Source organism: Pelodiscus sinensis, chromosome 6, assembly GCF_049634645.1.
Source record: "Pelodiscus sinensis isolate JC-2024 chromosome 6, ASM4963464v1, whole genome shotgun sequence".
Taxonomy (NCBI): domain Eukaryota; kingdom Metazoa; phylum Chordata; order Testudines; family Trionychidae; genus Pelodiscus; species Pelodiscus sinensis.
Genome location: NC_134716.1, coordinates 80,043,983 through 80,064,763, shown reverse-complemented (window position 1 = coordinate 80,064,763; position 20,781 = coordinate 80,043,983). Strand labels below are relative to the sequence as shown.

General features: G+C 41.2%; 1 protein-coding gene and 1 long non-coding RNA gene across 3 annotated transcripts in view; one reads left to right on the top strand and one right to left on the bottom strand.

Annotated features, from left to right (window-relative positions):
* ATG10 (autophagy related 10) overlaps positions 1-20,781 on the top strand; it is a 150,973-nt gene that overhangs the window by 72,319 nt on the left and 57,873 nt on the right. The window lies entirely within an intron of this gene.
* Positions 13,437-20,036, bottom strand: LOC112546001 (uncharacterized). Its single transcript, XR_003089607.2, has 3 exons — positions 19,810-20,036; positions 18,013-18,154; positions 13,437-13,637 (listed from the first exon to the last, which is right to left on the bottom strand). It is a non-coding gene; the product is annotated as an uncharacterized LOC112546001 (long non-coding RNA).

Sequence of the window (20,781 nt, the reverse complement as noted above, 5' to 3'; positions counted from 1 at the left end):
AGAGACTGGTTGAGGAGCCAGGGAAAGACTAGGACTGTCTAGCTGTGGGAGGGATTGAGAGTTGGGAGAGACTAGGTGTTGGACATCTGTCCTAGGAAAGTAAAGTAGGACTAGCTAAGTAAAAGGACTGGGATGAGAGGCCTGAGTCTGGCATTGTAGAGTAGAGTCTGGCATTGTAGGCAAAGAGAATGGGGCTTGAGTGAAGAAGCCAAGTGCAGGGAGGAAACTGGACTGGGACAAGGACATGTATTTGTCAGGAAAGACGTCTGTGCAGTTAGAGAATGCTGACTGCCTTGTGCAGCCTCGAATGGAACCAAAGACCCCAGAGTCTCATCAGTACTCTGCTTTCAGCAAGTATCTGAAACCCACTGACAAAATGTGTTTTTCACCCCTCTCTGCCCCCAATGTTGGTCAGTATAGAGGATGACTGTTTACTCTGTTAGCTCAAGTGGCAGAGATCTGTTCTGTGAATCTTGGTTTCAGCCCCACTGATGAACCACGTGGGAGTCAATTTGATGCTATATGATGGAATTTGTATGTGTTTGCTTTTCTAAAAACCTAGGAAATTACACACACAAAAATACATTAAAAGAACCTTAAGGTTGCCGTCAGTTGCTTAAAAGTTCAGGGTCCTATGGAAAACTAGTACATAATCATGTAAATAAAGACTGTATCATAATGAGAGCACATAACAGGCATGAATTCAAGTTGCACACGTAGCCTTAATTCTGGCATTCCTTAACTTTTGAGTGCTTAACTTAGCAACCTTAAAATGTATTAAAAATAGCTTTTGTGTTAATATGTACATGCACTAGTGATAACCTGTGGCTTTGTCACTCAAGTTTATGGTAAGTATGAGTGAGTGTGAGGTTATGCATGGGTTGTGCTGGGAGATTTTTGTGTTTCTGTGGGTGACAGATGAGGGCTATATGCTGTACTGAGGGACTATCTGTAGTTAGGGTTATTGTGGTGTATTGTTGATTGTGGTGTTGTGCTGGGAGATGCATATGTGCTGGTTGTGTTGATTTTTGTTTGGAGGTAGTAATAGATTTGTGATGAGGTGTATGGGTTATGATGTGGAAGAAGTTTCATGTTGACTTTTGCAGATGATACAGACAGATGTCAACCCTGTAGTCTTATCATATAGATAAGTACTGTATCTTACACGTGAACTTATGTATGTATGTGTGTATATATATATATATAAATATATATATATATATATGCATATCTATAAATTTTGTTTGTATAATTTTAATATGTTACATTTATATTTTGAAAGGTCTATATACGGTAAACTTCCGATAATCTGGCACTTTTAGGACCCAGGGGGTGCCGGATTATCAAATATGCTGGACTATCGGAAGAGGGGACTATGAGGGGTCTGGGGTGGGGAGGCGGTGCTCCGGGACCAACCCGGCAGCACCCTAGCTGCTCTGCCCCAGGCATCCCCAAGTCAGCCGCTGCTAAAACTGACCAGTGGCTGACTTGGGGAAGCCCGGGGCAGAGCAGCTCCAATTGTCCAGCTGCCTGGAGCACTTCCGGGTTCCAGGGGGTGCCGGACTATCAGGAGTGCTGGACCACTGGATGCCGGACAACTGGAGTTTTACTGTAATTGTTCATTAAGTCCCAGTTCCTGCAACATGTAATGCGGGAAAGACCATTAGGTCCCCTTGTGTCTCAGGACAGGTCTACACTGGTGGAGAAAATTGATGCAAGATATGCAATTCCAGCTACGTGGATTGCAAAGCTGAAGTCATGTACCTTGCATCAATTTTCTGGGGTGGCCTAAGAGCGGGAGGTCAATGGGAGAAATGCTCTTGTCGACTTCTCTTACTCCTTGCAACAGTAAGGAGTACTGGCACTGAAGGGAGTGTCCTCAGCATTTGATTTAGCACGTCTATACTAGATCCCCTAAACCGAACTCTGGAAGAGTGATCACCAGAGTGGCAATCTTCTGGGGAAGTGGAAACATGGTATCAGTGAAACCAATGGGAATCTGCATTGGAGCACCCTACACATTACGGGTGCAGGACACAAGGAGTTCATTTTTAAAATATCATAATGTGTGCGAAGTCCTTATTTGAAAATCATATGAATTTTAGAACTGCATTATAAACAACTTTTTTTGCAGGGTTTATATTGAAACATCAGATTTGGCCCTTAGTTTTGCAGCAAACTTCAGCAACAAAATTTTCTTTAAGTATAGTTGTATGTGTTTGTTTTTTAAATCACTTTATCTTAAGATATTTTTCTTCCCACTAAATTATTTGATTGGTAGATAACTATAGATTAATAAAATATAGGAAGAACCAGAATGAATCTTGATACTGGGTACTAGGTTGTTTCTTTTACATAATCAGGAGTAATTTAAATAGTAAATGTATTGACATTTCTGCAGATCCTCATTTAGGCTACATGTAGTAGCATGCAGTAATGAAGATTCTTTCAGCAAATGTTTGGTAAAACTCTTTCCAAAAGATCTGCACAAGATTAAAGTAACTGAGTGTTCTTCTCAGTGGCTTCCTGTTTTGAAATTAAATGCCTTCAGGATACTTAGAATATCTCATTATAAAAAAATGAGAATAGTTTAACCAATTAAATAATTCACTCTTTTAGATGTGATTCCAGTTAGTTGAAAAAAGAAAGTATACAAAATAGTCCCTGAGTCCTTTAGTTAACCTAAGCATGGCTCTGTTAATTCTCAATGCCAGAAACTAGGTTTTGAAGGAAGTTTTAGGAGACAAAATGTAATCAAACAGGTTTAGGGCTTCCAGAATCAGTGGAACTGAACTCCAAGGGGCCATGTTTCTTTGAGAGATTATTATTAAGGGGACACCAAGGGAACCAGGAATGCAGGAATTAGAGTGGAAGCAACTCAGTTGTATGGCTAAAGCAGTAAAGTTTCAGTTGTTCAGCTTAGCCTGCATTTAGCATCTCTTTTTGCAAATCAGATGCTCTGCACATGCCTATATTACTATCTGAAGTTTTGCTGCTTTTTCTCTGAGGTTCCAATTTTATGAGGTTCCAAACATATCAACTTCCTCTAAAAGTCAAAGGAAATTTGGAGTACTTTGTATATCACAGATTTGACCCTTCAAACAGGAGTGTTATGTGTAAAGATTAGTGTTACCAGTGAATTGTGGCTAGTGGTGTGGGCTACCAGTGATAGGAGCGTGTAGCAGTTGTTATGACAGCATTCCTTCTCCAGTATCTTTATAGATACAACATTTTTCACATGCAAAATACTTCCAAGAACTTCAGTACTCTTTTCATTTCCTCTAATATTGTAGTGGCCTTAAAAGCCACATTACAAGTCTTAATGCTCACTAAACACTGAGCAGTAGTCAGAGATCACTGTTAAGAGCACTTAAATTTTTTCCCACAGATTTTGAGACTAGACCTTTATGATCATCTAGTCCAGTGTTTCTCAAAGTGAACATAGGCCAGCTTTGAGAGAACTGCTAATGGGCTTCTCCGGTTTCTTATCTAAAAACTCCGTAACCATGAAGCGTTGCGTCTCCATTGGCTCCGGTTCACCATTTATAGCAGGGGTGGGCAATAATCTTGGAATGGGGGCCACTTCACAAATTTCGGAAGTGGCTGTGAGCCGATCTGGAAGGGGTGGAGCCTTGGGCGGAAGGAGAGGGGTTAAGAACTGCACTGCTGGGTATGGTGACCTTATTTTCTGAACCAGCTGCAGCTAATAATTTAATTTAAATTATGAAACAGATTAAGCATTTTATCTTTCTCATGTTAGTTTATCAAACTTCATTTTAAATAAAGTAAAATATTATGTCCAACACAAAAGATTTCAATGTTTTCTTTATTTAAGGGAGAAGTAGGGAACCCTTTTTGGGTCTGGGGTCACTGACCTGCAAAAAAAAAAAAAAAAAAGTTGGGGACCACACAAATGAGAAGCAAAATCTCCTCCAAAACCCTCCAATGCTCACTGATGTGGCTCCAGCTGAGACACCTCACTCCTCTTGTGCCTCAGCCACATTGGCTGATGGGAAGGGAAGGGGGGCGGGATACACCGAGGTTCAGGGCTTCCCATAGACCAGATTTACTTTTCTGGGGTTCTGGAGTTAGTGGATTTTATGGACCTCCTTAGCCTCTGGGGTAGGGACAAAAATGAGGGGTACAGTGCTCAAGACAGGGCTGCCAGCATGTAGGATAGGGATGGGGTGCAGGATCTGGGAGGGAGCTGGGGTGCAGAAGCAGGCTTGGGAGTAGGGTATCTGGCCAGGTGGAGTGAGCAGGAACCTGGGAGGGTGTTGGAGCAAGCTGAGAGTGCTGGGTCTTGGTGGGGAGGGAAGTGATGGGATTGGGGTAGTAGTGGGAGGGTCTGGGCATGAGGGGGAACTTACCTGGCTTTGTGCTCCCTTGCAGCAATGGCTGCAGCCACGCTGTCCCAGCCATCATGGAGGGATTATATTTTATTTTAGATTTCAGATTTTTAATATTATTTGATTAGTGAAAATCCAGCTCCATCTATACATTTATGAGGTTTTTCATTGCAAAGTTCACTTTTCTGTTTTTCAGCTATTTCTTGGGTTATAAGAGAGCTTTTGGATATATTTACACTATTAAGATAACTGCCCTCATACACAGAATAAACTTGCAAGGCCTACCACTGGGCAATTACTTCAACTTGCAAAAGAGTTTCATGTTACTAACATGAATTCACATTGTTAATGATTCACAGACTATTTTGATTTTGCATGTCTGTGCAATATATCCATGGCAACACTGCTCTACATAATAATTTCCCCTAGATGTACCTTTTTCCTGGTATTCCCACTCCTCCTTTATACTTTCTTGTATCCTTCCTCTGTGATGTACTAATAGGCCATTGTGGTTTCAGTGTCATTTAACTTAGACAGTGCTGCCCACCATTACGGCAGTGATCACATGCTGTTGTTTGACTACTTAACCTGAAAGTGAATTAGAAGGTTTTTCATGACATATAAAAAAAATTTGGAGAGAGAGAATTTCATTGATTCATTTTGACCTGAAATATTGTTCAGAATCTAAATGCAGCATTTCTCTGACCTTGAGTAAGCAAATCCTAATCTTTGGAGCATAGCAAGTTCAGAATGTAATTGTATTATGTTGACATTAGGGATTTAAGTGACTAGTCAACTATCCGATAAGCAGAAGCTTCCCTTCCCTCCCCCCCCCCCTGCCTCTATCAGAGAGAGGCAGCAAGGTGTGTGTGTGGGGGGGGAGCAGGAGTCGGTTCCCCCCCAGCACAGCCTCTGCGAGGGGCAGGGGAGGTAGAGGCACAGAGGGGAATGGCGTGAGTGGGGACTGAAGCAGTCTCCACTCATGCCGCTTCTGCTGTGATTCTACTTTTTCCACTGGAGCTCTTGTACATTTCAAAAGCAGAAGCCCCGCAGGGAACGTAGGGCCAGTGGGGGACCTGCCCTGTGCTCCCTGCAGTGCTTTAGCCTTTGAAATGTACAAGAGCCCCAGTAGGATTCTTGTACATTTCAAAAGGAAGCCGTGTGGTCCCTGAGGGGCTTCCGCTTTTGAAATATACAAGATCCCAGCAAGGGCTCTTGCTACAGTTCAAAGGCTAAGGTGCCCTTATAGACTAATCAAATAGTCAATGGAAATCCCATCAACCATTCGATTAGTTAATTACATTTAATATCCCTAGTTGACGTAAAACACAGGGCCCTCCCTAGAGAGGCATGGGATATGGGGCATCCTCCCATTGCCCCAGGCTCAGGGCCCAATGCAACACTTCCACCACAGGTTCTGCCCTGCCCCATCCTTTCCTGTCCATGCTTTGCCTCCTTGCCTGAAGCCCCCTCCCCTGAGCAACATAAGTTGGGGGGACCTGGCATGGGGCAGCAGTAGGGATGAGCTCCTTCTCAGACATTCATGGCAGCAGTGAGAGCCAGACAGACCTGGCATCCTACTCCACTCCTCTCTGCTCGCTTCCAGCTTTTTGTGCTCCTTGACTGCGGGAAGCAAAGCACCCCGGGATCCAGGACACTCTGCTTCCATTTTGTTGCCCATTCACTAAGTTTTTTGAGATCTTTTTTGAGCTCTTCACAGTCTGCTTTGGTCTTAGCTGTCTGAGCAATTCAGTATCATCTGTAAATATTGCCACCTCAGTGTTTACCCCTTTCTCCAAGTCATTTATAAATAGGTTGAATAGAATGGGTCCCAGTACAGACCCTTGGGGGGGCAACACTACTTACCTCTCTCCATTCTGAAAATTAACTATTTATTCCTACCCTTTGTTTCCTCTCTTTAACAGTTATCAGTCCACGAGAGGATCTTCCCTTTTATCCCATGACAGCTTACTTTACTTAAGAGCCTTTGGTGAAGGACCTTGTCAAAGGCTTTCTGGAAGTCTTAAGTACAGTATATCCACTGTTTTTCCCTTGTCCACATGTTTGTTGATCTTCTCAAAGAACCTTAGTAGATTAGTAAGGCATGATTTCCCTTTACGGAAACCATGTTGACTTTTCTCTAGCAAATTTATGTTCAGTTATGTGTCTGACAATTTTATTCTTTACTGCAGTTTGAACTTATTTGCCCAGTACTGACATTAGACTTACCAGTCTATAATTGCCAGGATCACTTCTAGAGCCCTTTTTAAATATTGGTGTCACATTAGCTATGTTCTAGTCATTAGGTATAGAATCTGATTTAAAAGATAGATTACAAACTACAGTAAATAGTTCCACAATTTCACATTTGAGTTCTTTCAGAACTCTTGGGTGAATGCTGTCTAGTCCCAGTGATTTGTTACTGTAAAGTTTATCAGTTTTTCCAAAACATCCTCTAATGACACTTTAATCTGGGACAATTCCTCAGTTTTGTCACCTAAAAAGAATGGCTCAGGTTTGGGAATCTCTCTAACATCCTAAGCGGTAAAGACTGAAGCAAATCATTCATTTAGTTTCTCCACAATGACCAATGACCTTATCGTCTTTGAGTACTCCTTTAGCATTTCAATCATCCAGTGGCTCCACTGTTAGTTTAGCAGGCTTCCTGCTTCTGATGTACTTAAAAAAACATTTTGCTATTATTTTTGAGTTTTTGGCTAGCTGTTCTTCAAACTCATTTTGGCTTTTCTTATTATATTTTTACTCTTAATTTGACAAAGTTTATATTCTTTTCTATTTTCCTCACTATGATTTGACTTCCACTTTTTAAACAATGCCTTTTTATCGCTTACTGCTTCTTTTACTTGGCTGTTAAGCCACAATGGCATTTTTTGGTTCTCTTAGGGTACGTCTAGACTACATGCTTCTTTTGAAAGAGATCATCTAGAAAGCCACAAATTTTTTCGAAAAAAGATCCGCTTTTTTGAAAGAGAGCACTCAGGCAATCTGGATGCTCTCTTTCGAAAAAGCCCTGTTTGCATTGAAGAACTTTTTTTGAAAGAGCTCTTTCGAAAAAAGGCATTCTTCCTCGTAAAATGAGGTTTACCGCTGTTGAAAAACTGCTGTGTTCTTTCGATTTAATTTCAAAAGAACACGGCGGCAGTCTAGACTCAGGTGAAGTTTTTTTTAAAAAAGGCCACTTTTTTTCGAAAAACCTTGTAGTCTAGACATGGTCTTATTGTGTGTTTTGGGGTATACATTTAAGTTGGGCCTCTATTATGGTGTCTTTGAAAAGTTTCTATGCAGCTCGTAGAGATTTTACTTTGTCGCTGTACCTTTTAATTTCTGTTGAACTAACTTCCTCATTTTTGTGTAAATCCCCCTTCTGAAATTAAATGCCATAGTGTTGGGTTGGTGAGGTGTTTTTTTCACCATAGGGATGTTAAATTTTACTACATTGTGGTCACTATTTCGAAGCGGTCCAGTTATATTTACCTCTTTGACCAGATCTTGTGCTCCACTTATTACTGAGTTTTTTATTTTGATAGCCTCTCTAATCTCCTTTAGTATTTCATAGTCACTTTCACTGTCCTGATCAGATGATAATAAATCCCTCTTGCTATATACTTATTCTTGGAGCGTGGAATTACTATCCATAGAGATTCTGTGGAACATTTTGGCTCATTTAAGGGATACTGTGGGAGACCTCTTGGAGGCCAAGAACATCCATTTTAACAGTGCTATGTCTGCACTACCATAAAGTCAGCCATGCAAGGTCAAATTTACTGTTATTCCTCATGAAAACAGGAGTACCAAAAATACCTTTGATGGACCTTAAAATCAATAAAACAAGTTTAGTGGTGTGGACTCATTGTTTAGAAAATTGACCTAAAGCAGTTAAGTTCAATCTAAACTCCCAGTGTAGATTAGGTCTCTCAGGCTGCTGCTCTTTCTAGATCTCTCTTGAGGTATTCTGGAGTAACTTACTGAAATGTGTGTTGTCATGGCTCCTTCCCCACTCTGGCATGATAAATGCAGAAGTGGGGGCCAGCAAATGTACCCCAAAGCCTTATCTACCAGGCTTTGGTATAAAACTTCCCCCAAAATCTTAAAAACCTAGATCTTGGGAATAAAACTTCCGCTGCCACCACCCAAATGTTGATAAAGAAATCAGGGGAAAGATCATTTGGGAATCTCACCCCTAAAATAAAAATCAGGGCACACAACCACTGCCAGGTTAATAAAAAGAAAAGAAAGAACTTTTATTATTACAACAATATTCCTGTTGTAAGCAGAATGGCTTGATGGGAAAGTAACAAAATATACTCATGGAGAAACTCCATAGGCCTAGAACTTAGTTACAAAGAAAAGCCAAAACATCTTTTAAACAGTGCCAGATCTCAGATCCCATACCCGACCCTTAAAACAATAAAGCCTAACGAAACTACCTAAACTTTACCCTACTTACAGAAAATGGAGAATGGTGTCTTGGAGAGAGAGAGACAAGATTGTCCCTCTCTGTAGCTGAAGAGAACTCACTCTTGAGAGACAAAAGGGAGGAAAGAAAAAAAACCAAATTCCTTTGTCCCAGTTTGAAAGTCTCACCTACATTCGTACTGGTCACTCCACCTGGCTAGGTGTAGTTAACCCCTTAATCCCCAGGCTGCTGGCTAACTCTCATAATCATGACATATGTCATCCCTATCTCTTAATCAGTGTTGGTCAGTTAAGTCTGTGTCCTCCATTTTGAGGATCTCTAGTAGAAATAAATGGTGGCCACATTGGATTTTTAACTAATGATCACTAATTATAACGTGTCTAAAGCCTTGTATCTAAAACTAAAAGCAGATGCTTTTGCGGAAAAACTTGCCAGCTGTCTACACTGTCCACTTGAATTTGCGCAAGAACACTGACGATCTAATGTAAGATTGTCAGCGTTCTTGTGCAAATACTATGCTGCTCCCGTTCGGGAAAAAGCCCTCTTGCGCAAATGTATTTGCGCAAGAGGGCCAGCGTAGACAGCTAAAAAGTATTTTCTGCAAAAAAAAAAACGATAGCGAAAATGGCAATCGGGGCTTTCTTGCGCAAAACCGTGTCTAGATTGGCACGGACGCTTTTCCGCAAAAAGTGCTTTTGCGCAAAAGCGTCCATGCCAATCTAGACACTCTTTTCCGCAAATGCTTTTAACGGAAAATCTTTTCCTTTAAAAGCATTTGCGGAAAATCATGCCAGTCTAGACGTAGCCATTATAGTATTATGTAAGCCAAGACATCCTAATACTGTCACCATTTTTGTTAAGCTGATTGAGGGAAGTGAATTTGTTGATAATTTAAACCCTTCCAAGATTTTTCCTTGCAAGCAGATGCAGTCATATGCTTCTGTTCTGAGTGTTACATAGCATTAGAGTAGGTTTTTTTAAAAAGCCTCTTTAATCATAAGGTCCTACAGGAAAAAAATGTAAGGGATAAAGGAGTTCAGGAGAGCTGGCAGATTCTCAAAGGGACAATATAGAAGGCACAACTGCAAATTGTTTCATGACGGAAAGCTAGAAAGCTATTTAATAACCTGAAAATAAAAAATAAATCCTATAAAAAGTGGAAACATGGACAGTTTGCTAAGGAGTAGTACAAAAGAATAGCACAAGCATGTCGGGACAAAATCAGAAAGGCTAAGGCACAAAATGAATTACACCTAGCAACATAAAAGGCAAAATGAGGAGACTCTCTAAATACATTCGGAACAAGAGAAAACAAAGGGAAGTATAGGTTCTCTTCTTAGTGGGGAAGGAGAGCTGTGTAGACTGCGTCAAATTTTGAAATAAGCTATTTCGAAATTAACTTGAAATAAGCTATACTGTTTGCTTAGTTCAAATTGCATAGCTTATTTTGAGCTACAGGAGCAGTGTCGACACACCCTCTCAATGCTGGCACCATGACCAGGTTGTTGTGTTAAATTTAGCAGTGTAGCCAAATGCTAATATTAATATCAAGGAAAAAGCTTTTTTTTTTTTGCAAGTCAAAGTAAAGAAAGAACAGATTAAAGAATACTATAAATTAGATGAATTGAAATTGCTGGGGCTGGTACAATTCACATTAGTATACTGAAGGAACTAGTTGAATCAGGCTATGTCTAGACTGCAAAGAAAAGTCAGAAAAAGATATGCAATTGCGGGTTGTAATTTGCGTATCTTTTTCGGGGTGTTTTTTGAAAAGAGGCTTTTCCGAAATTTGGCCTATCTACATAAGGCCAATTTTCGGTAAAACCTCCTCTTTCGGAACATCCCTTCTTCCTCATACAATGAGGATTACAGGGATGGCGGAAGAACATGTCTGCAAAATTGTTCCAAAAAAGTGGACACACTACTTCAACACAGCATAGATTTTCTGGGATACCTATGGTCAGTGATTTCTCTGTGACAGTATGCACTGGTACGGCGTACCATCACCTTTTTTGAGAGCACTCTTTAAGCACTTACCCATTATACAGAATGAATTTTCTGAGTTTTCTAAGAATGTATAATTAAATATATTAGTTTATTAGTTAAAATAATTACAGTGGAGTCCTTTAAGAAACTGAGCATCTGTGTAGGTCCCTTGTTTGTCCTAAATGATCTAAAAGAGATTAGCACGCACATTTCAAACTTCCCATATAGTTAGAATTAATTGAAATCTTGCGCATAGGCTATATTTGAATAAATTAGATTAACTTAATTACAAGGGGTAAGGATTTTTTTTTCTAATTGCTGTGATTATATAGTCTATCAACAGGCTCAGATCAACATCTTAGCTAACTCGTAAATGGGGCCATCGTGACATGATAGGTAACTCAACCAATCACCACCTTTCCTCTGCAGAGAATTAGCATGCAACACTTCTGTTGATTGTAATGAGCCTGTGGTATGAAAGATTGTTGGTTTCACTGATCATTTGGCCCAACTCTCACTGCTCTTTTAAAAATTCCAAGGCTGTGTACTGGGTTGGGCATCAATACTTGAAGAAAGGCTTCTTATGGCACTGCTGCCTGTGCTCCAGTGAATGTTGTGGGAAGACTGACAGAAAAGTGCAGAGGAACTCTTTATAACACAAAGATATTAGTACTGGACTTAGCCTGCCTGCCTCTCCTCCTCTTAGCATCAGTTTCTACCCAGGCTTCCACTGCCCGTGGTCAACACTCTGGAACCATCATCATGGGCAGGCCTTTCTGATCTGCCATGAACGGTTCCCTGTATGCCCAGCCTAGAATGGCTGGTGCCTACTGCAGAGTAGCTGCTACCTTATATTGTTATATTTGCTTCCCCCCACAGTTCAGTCCTGCCTTATCCACCAGATGGACCTTTACTACTCCTCCCAAAGAGGCACACGCTTTTCACCAACCACGGATCATTAGATCCACAGTTCCAAGACCCATTCTCTGGGACCCCATTCTGAGGGTTTCTTGGAGCTGGACCTTCTCCTACTCACCTGCCCATGCTCACATTCTGTATCCCAGGTGTAGATCACTTCATTCTCTGGCTTATGGGCCACTGACCCAGGGCACTGTGTACCACAAGAGTACATTGCTGCCCAAATACTCCTATGCTTGGCTCTGATGGCCCCCATGGGATCCATTCTGGAACCATGGTGCACCTTTCATGACATTCTACAGCCCTTTCATCAGTCCAACCCACACTTTTCTTGGGTTCCATAAAAGAAAAGGAGGTATTAGTACTTCCTGTTCTGCCAGTCCCCGCCAGTGCCACCTCCTTGTTTCACTCTCCCTCTCCTCTTATTATGACCAGAAGCAGTACTTATGGTTTGTGCACCAGCCTCAGCGCTGAAGGTCTTGATAGTAACTGTTTGCACTTACTCTGAGATCAGAGACCTAGCCCTGCTCTCCATGCCAGAAAGGCACTATTGTATGAAATATAAACACAGGTTGGAGGGTTCAACATAACTAGGACCCTACCAATTTCACAACTATGAAAAAAGTGTTATGGACCATTAAATAAGTCCCTTTCCATAAAATCTGATGTCTCCTTGTTCCTAGGCACTGTATCAAAGGGGGCTTCCTAATTATGACTGGGCAGGGGAAGGACAGGACCTGTCCCTCCCCTGCAAAATGCTCTGGTGGTGGGAGGAGGGGACCAGACCAGACCCACCATTGGTTGCTTCGCCTTGCTGCAGGACACTGTCTGGGACAGGGCAGCAGCCTGAGACTTGTGGAGTTGTATCATATCTTTCCTGTGCTCCTGGGAGCGCACCATCAAAGAGGGCTTCCTAGCTCTGACTGGGTAAGGGAACAATAGGGCAAGAAGTGTGTGTGGGGCGCAGAGCTTTCTACAGCTGCACAGAGAGAGAGAGAGAGAGAGAGAGAGAGAGAGCAAGTATTATATCTTGCAAGCTGCCCAGGACTAGCAGCGAGGAGCCTCTAACTGAGGTACCTCAGCAGCAGAGGGGAGATCAGAGCCACCTTTACCTCTTGGAACCTTCTGTGGCTGCTGACTTCTGAGTCCAGCTCTGAAAGCAGCATAGAGATGAGGATGGCAATCCTCTGACACCATACAACAGGTCTGTGATCCCCCTCTCCTTTTGGGGTCACAACACGGGGAAGTTTCAGATTTAAACAGGTGAAAATGTGAAATTTATCACTGTTCAAATCCTGTGTCCATAAAATTAGCCACAATGGACTGTGAATTTGGAGGAGCCCTCAAGACTGTTCCCCATGCTGACACTTTGAGTGCAGAAGGTGAGGGCCTGCAAGAGACCTTAAAATACCTTGTCACTAGAAGCTTCTGTTTAAAAAACTCCGCAAGGTCACAGACTTCTGACCTTTGGTGGTACACAGCCACCACCCAAATGCAAAAACCCCTTTCGTCCAAGAAGAAGCACTTGTGAACTTCTCCCCGTGGGGTAACCCCAAGCTCTTAACACTCCATTAGGAGAGAGCTTGAAAACAAACTGCAGTCTCTTAATAGTTGATGTTTAGTCTCAGGTACATCAACACAGAACCTTCTGCCTTCTAGGGCACAGGAATTAGATTACAGTCTTAAAATGGAGATTCTTCTTCGAGTGGTGTACCCGTAGGTGCTCCACTGGTGGTGGTGTCCCCGTGAGTGCTCCACTGGTGGTGTCAGGCTCGTCCCGGTGCCGCAGCTTGGAGTTTTGATGAGCAGTCATCAGCCGAACTGTGCATGTGTGGCTCACGCCTCAGGCCGTTCGTGCCTTTTGATCTCTCACATGGTCCAGCTCCCATCAGTTCCTTCGCTGCCCACGGTTTCACATGGAGCGAGCTCAACCTCCTCACAGATCTCTGTCAGGAGTCAAAAGAAAAGTTAACTTAGTGTCTTAGGCATAGTTTCCTTATTAGTTAGTTAGTAGTTACTTCACAGTTAGCAGTTTGTTTTAAAAAAAAATTCTTGTATTTCTAGTTAGAATTAGACTTAGTACTAAAAATGCCATTTATTCTCAGGTACATCAACACAGAACTGTCTGCCTTCTAGGGCAGAGAAGTTAGATTACAGTCTTAAAAGGGTGATTTTATTAACAAAACAAAGAAGATATATTTGGTAAAGCATTCTTGGTTGCTAGGTGTTACAGAGTAGCTAAAAAAAGATTGAGGCACAAAGAATTGCTTCCCTGGGATTCAGTTTCAGATGAGTTTAACCAAACTAAAAAAAAAAACCCCAAACCCTAAAAAATAACTTATTGTGTCTAACAAAACATTCTCTGTTCATTTACATATCCTTTGTTCCAGGGTTTCAGTCTTTCCTTAAGCATAAAATCCATGCCTTGGATCCTGGTTCAGTCCATCTCACTCTCCCCAGCTCTTGCTCTAAACCAGTGGTCCCCAACGTGGTGCCCGTGGGCACCATGGCATTTATGTGTGCCTGCCGAGTGACCAGGGCCAGCCCAAGCCATTCTTGCGCCCCCACCCAATGGCACGCGGCAGCCTCAGAAAGTTGGGGACCACTGCTCTAAACTCACACACAAAGGAAAATGGAAACAGGCAAAACTTGTGTCATTTCAAAATCTTTCCCTCTCTTCCCATAGGTTCTTCTGGCTCAGTGCCACACTTCCTAAATACCCATGGTTCTCAGTTTATCCCTTTTGTTACTGAATGCTAGGATGTTTAGCATCATCCATCACAGGCCCTAAACATAACTATCATGCAGTGAAGACTCTAGGTTCATACAGAAGCCCTCAAAATCCTCAGTGTTAATGAGGGGCACCAGCAGCAAGACAAAAAGCCAGACCTTCTTTACTGATCCTTTCAGTATTGGCTTCAGGTTCAATAACATTAGCACTGAAACTGCACCTATTAGCAGCACTATTTTGAGAGAGCTATTTTTGCTCCCCATCATAGGTAACTACTTCTCACTTTCATCAGGCAGGGAACCGTCATCTGAGAAACAATGACAGTATCCACAGAAATATTACAGAGGTAGGACTGGCAATGGATAGGCCACCTACACTCTGGCTTGTACCAATACAATCTGCCACCATGGTCCCACAAATATTAGGGTGGGACTCTATCAAAGGTCTTAGCAAAGAGGATATATTTTGCCTGCCACTAGCATCTTTGGCTACATCACCATCACTAGAATCAGAGGAGCTTCCTAAGGATGTAACAGAAGTAGCAAGTGATATTCTCCAGCTACTTTCCATGGATGAAGCAGTCTTGTCCCCGATAGCAGCTGCTTTTTCTGGGCTTTCCAGGAGCTGCTGTCAAAGTAGTGGGCACATTGTACACTGAAATGATAATACCCCAAAAAACACTTATAAATTGTTTGACAATTTCAGCTCCACCATGTCCACAAGAATCGCCCCTCCCCCAAAACCCAATGGATGTCCTTTTGGACCTTGTGAAGGGTTTGTGACACACTCCAAACTCATTCCTGTGACCTCAAAATTTGTAGAAAAATGCTACCAGATCTGTCCAAAGGCCTTCAAGCTCTTTTTTGCCCATCTGACACAAGTTGCTTTTCATTTCTGCAATCCAGGAGAAGACCAGATCCACCAAGAGGACTCCAAAAGACAAGGACCCCAAGAAACTGGACTTTGGGGGTTGGAAAAAGCCTATTTTTTAGCCTTCCTTTAATGGCCACATCATGAACTATCAAGCACTGTTCACTAATACAACTTTCTTGTGTGGGACAGGGTGACCCTTCCTAGCTCAGCTCCAGCAGTAATGGGGGGAAGAACAGAGAAAAGTGTTTAACAATGAGCAAATGTAAGCCAGGTCGGTGCTACAAGTAATAATAGGTAAATCTAATACAGCTACATAATCTATGGTGTTGGCTATCACAGCCCCCCAACCTTAAGCAAATACTTACCAGCAGCCACATACTACACTAGATACACTCACCCAGGAACCTACTCTTGCAATAAACCCCATTGCCAACTCTGTCTACACATCTATACTAACTAGCGACACCATCGCAGGACCTAAGGACCTAACCACATAAGCTGCAACATCAGAGGCTCATACAGTTGCACATCCTCTAATGTAATATATGCCATCAAATGCCAGCAATGGCCCTCTGCCATCCATATTGGCAAACTGGACAGTCTCTGCAACAAGGACTAATGGACACAAAACAGACAACAGGAATGGTAATACACATAAACCCACAGGGGAACATTTAAAAGTATCCATTCTTCTACAAAGGAATTTTATCAGCCAATTATAGAAGGAGACTGCTGAACTGGAATTTATTTACAAGTTCAACACTATCAACTTGGGCTTGAATAAAGATATTAATTGGTTAATGCTATTTCCCTTGCCTTTGATATTTGCATTTACACATCAAAAGCTATGAATGAGACACATCCAGCCTGACTCGATTAGCTTCATTAACACTCATTCTGTAATTGACAAGTAACTGCTTTTGCTGTTACATATGCTCTGGATTCTGTAATTTCCACTCCAACTCATCTGATGAGATGGGTTTTACTCATGAAAGCTCATGACATAATATATTTCTTAGTCTCTAAGATGTCACAGGACTGCTTGTTGTTTTTAAAATTACAGACTAATATAGCTATCCCTCTGGAACCTTCAAGAACCAGTCACCCCAGAGACAGAAAACACCATCTTTTGCCCACAGTTTCTGGCCTGAGTATCCATCCAGAAGCCACCCTGCTATCTGTGGAGGAGTGCATTCCCTACTTCCTCAGTTGTGCATCAGCCTCCCTACAAGAGGCAGTAAATAGGCCTAACAAGATGATTGAGAGCCATACTAAAACCACCCCAAAGTTGACCTTTAGAAACCATCTCACTTCTTTTCATTGGGTCTGAGTGGACAGTACAGCTGACAAATTGGTATTGGACGTTGCCTATGGCTGCACCATTTAACTCACTTCCTTGTTGGGCTGTTCACTTTCCTCTTTCAAGGAGCTGTCTCATGAAAACAGATGTAACCTAATTACTTTGTCTATGAACCATAGAAGAGTACCACAGGAGTATAGAGGCAGAAAAGGATTCTAATCCCCATATTTCCTTCTTTTTCCTATTCTAGATCTGAGGAGATGAAACAAAAATATACATCATGTCAATTCAGAATGGTCATATTTGCCTCTATTATTCGATCCCTCCAAGCTCAAAATTGGTTTCTGGTTCTCAGCTGACAGGACATGTAGTTCCTGTGGTTCGGGTAATGGTGATATGAAAATATCTGTGATTCACATTGGGGACTAGTCACTGTCAGTACAAAGTACTGCCTTTTGGGTTCCCTAAGGCACCGAGTCTTTTTGAAAGGCTCTCTGTGGTGGTAATGCATGTGAAGAAGGGCATCCATGTCTACCTGTATTTGGATGATTGGCTGATAAGAGGCGGATCACATCAGTCCTATGCTTTGCCCTCTCTGTTCATCTGGTTGAGCGTCCTGGTGAACTACACGAAATTGTGTCTCAGTCCTTTGCAGTTAAGAGTTCAGGATAGACAGGATAGATTCTACCACCGCAAGGGCTTAGTTGTCTCAAGACTGATCCCTGACTCTGTGGTCATCACTGAATGCATTGTCAGATGCCTCTCTTTTACAGTAAAATCAGGGCCTTCTTTATGCCTTCCAACTGATGCCTAGGAGATCAGCTGGGACTCATTCTCACAGAGTTCTGTGTCTTCCCCAAGGTGATTTTGGAATTCCATTTGAGTCAGTCAGCTTACCTGAGTTCTTCTGAAAGCAATATTCTAGGCAATGGGTGAAGAAGCTGCATGCTTTGGACATATTCAAAGCTCTTCAACACCATACTGATAGGACAGAATCTTTCAGATAGTCCTCATGTATTTGTAGCTGGTCTCTACAAAGGTCAAGCCACTTAATTCCAAATGCTTTCAAAATGGACAACATGCTTACTTTCCTGACACTAGCTGATGTTCCTCTCCTGCTGACAGGGTTCATTGTACCCGAGCTCCAGTAGCATCCTCAATGAGGTGCCAAATATTAGTGTTCAAAACCTGCAATTTTATTACAGGAAGCAGTATTCAGCAGGTTTGTTAAGCATTGTGCACTTGGCTTGGCTGCTAGATCAGATGCAAAGTTTGGGTGAGCAATACTCCAACCTCTTTTGAACTGATGAGGATGATACATCTCATGCCCACCATCCTGAAGAGAATACTACCTGCCAGTCTCCTACACTGAGATCCACACTGACGCATATCTAAAGAAGAAAGAATGATTGCTTACCCAACAGTAATGATGGTTCTTTGTGATGTCGTCGTGGATCCACAACTCATCCTCCATCCATTCTTTGAAAATCCTCAGCTAGTACAACCTTTGAATTGTGAGGCAACAGTGGAAGGGTCAGGGTCACTCTGCCTTTTATGCCCTTTTTATGAGAGAGTAAGCACACATACAGAGCTCTGATATACACTGCTATTCAAAGAAGACTTTGAGGTTGAACACATTAGGTGTATATGCATCTAGAGCACACTCACTATAACATCTCAAAGAGCCACGATTACTGCAGGGTAATTAACCCCTCTTTTTTCCTCCCACTTATTTCCATTTTCAGTAAATTGCTAACATTTCTGAAAAAATATTGCATATGTCAGTTTGCATTACCTGGTTTATTTTTGTTCATAAGAGAAATTCAGCAATACAGAATTTAACACATACTCTTACGCTGTTTTGTTTTTATTTTAGTTAAATCACCATTAGAACTAACTGCACTACATTGCATATTATATATTTGATTTGTTTTTAAGAACCTTGAATAACGGTGCTGTATATTTATCTCTAGATCTGTGGTTTGTCCTCAGACAAATAAATAATAAATCTTAATAAATCTTTGTTGTTAAATCTTTGGATGATGATTTCATATTGCTGATGATTATCATGTTTTGTATGCATTATTTGTAAAATATTTAAAAATTACTAACATTTCAAAATATAATATCCTCATTTGTATTCTTCAAATGATAAAGTTCATATATCCAGGGCTCTAAGTGAAATTTTGTATTTTTTTAAAGAAAGATTATATTTCAGTTTTTGGAAAAAAACCCAAATCCTCAATATGTGTAATTCTTCCTCACTGTAACAGTACAAAAAAGAATAAAAAGATTTTTTTTTTTTAAATCTCTACTTTTAGATGTACAGCAAGTTTTCATGGTCCATTGCTTCTTTCACTTGAATAGATTCTGCTTTTCACTTATGATAACAGTTTTAGAGCAATCAAAAGACAAATCTAATTTCCAGCGACTAGAAGTAATTGTTAATGCATGAGAAACTATTATAACTTTATATATGGCCTTCTTTGGGGGTGGAATGCTTGAATTTTGCCTATTGGTATGCTTTGAATGGGAAAAAATCGTTGCATTCTCTGGTTCCCCATTTATCTTTTTCTAGAGAAGTGAATCATTTTTATAATGACTAGATTGTTAAAGAATCTTATAGCAAGAGTACTGTCAGGCTGTAAAAGAATGTTCCTTTGGGAGTGGAACTATATGACCACAGGTATCCATTGGTTATCTATATTAGTTAACTTTTAAATTGTTTGTGTGGCAACTTAGTTTAAACTTTCCAAGGAAACTGTTGAGTTCAAAAGGGCTCATACATTTCTAGCTGTGATCATTCTGATAACTTAGTAGTTAATGACAGTGCTTAAGAAGCGGCAACTTTTGCTTTTATTATGTAGCGGTTAGGGATATTATAGTACCTTACAATTGCTTAACTGGGTCTGCACCAGGCCAACAGTAGATAAAAATGAATGTATGTGATAAATTTATTTGTAAATCAATAATCTTAGATTGTAAATTCTTCAGGATAGTGACAAGATTTTTGTGTGTGTCTATTACACAGCAGCTGGCATAAAGGAAGCCCCAAGCGTGATTAGGGCTTCTGGGTATTATAATAGACATATTTAATAGCGATTATAGACTGTGCAGATGTGCAGCCTCTGAAGAACCTATGTTCTTCTGTATGGCTGTCATGGAATTTCCAGAGTTGAAGTCTTCTTACTGTGTTAAAATAAAAATAACTTACCCTAAATGTGTTGGAGGCCCTGGGAAGTCTTGGTCTTTTTCTCATTGTTCATAGTTGTGGTGAACAATCTTCAGTTTAATGGTCCCCTTTTCTCTTCTTGAACAAAAGCTGCAATTCAGATTTGTGTTCTGCAAAGTACACTGCTTATTCAGTTTGTCTATCTTTCATAGTATCATCCAGCCTGGGAAGAACTCCTGATCAGCTATCAGGAGGCATACTCTCTCATGATGTCATCTGGTGTGCCATAAATATTTGTGGGGGTTCTGGGGAAACTTTGGTCAGTAAAACAGTTGCACATAGTATTACTCCATTGATTTCTTTTTGGTTTTACTCTTAATTTACACTACAGTAAGTACAGGCAGAATCAGGCCTAGAAATTCGGTGCCTGTGATTGTGTGTTCACTGCTGAAATGTAACCTGAGAGGCAAAATCAAACGGCAAAGTGACCTAGGAAGATTAGAACAGATGGGATTACAGTCAACAAGTGGAGACTCAGGGTTAATAAATGTAAAAAAAAAACCAAGAAAAGGGACGGAATGAAGATATCTTATACAATCTATCCAAGCAACCACACCCTTCACATTAAAGTTTATTTAACCATATCTGATTTAATACTGTCTTAATGTTAATTGTACATGTTTGTGGAAACTGTATTTGCCAAAGGGAAAGCATGGAGATTGGTGGGGAGCTGCTCTTTTGCCAGGTGACCGGTTTTGAACCGGACAGTCTGGTATTTCAGCTTTCTGTCCAGGAAACAAATTGAGAAAATACTGGACATATAAATGTCTGGTATTTTCTAATTAAGTTTTTATTATTATCATGAGTATCAGCATGTAGTTGTGTATTGCCTGGCTGGTAGACATGCTCACACTGCGTGAGTGTGTCTACCAGCCAGGCAGTTCGCAACTACACAGTAGAGAGGAGGAGGGGGGGGTCCCCCCTGACCAGACCTGCTTCCGCAACCCCCTCCCG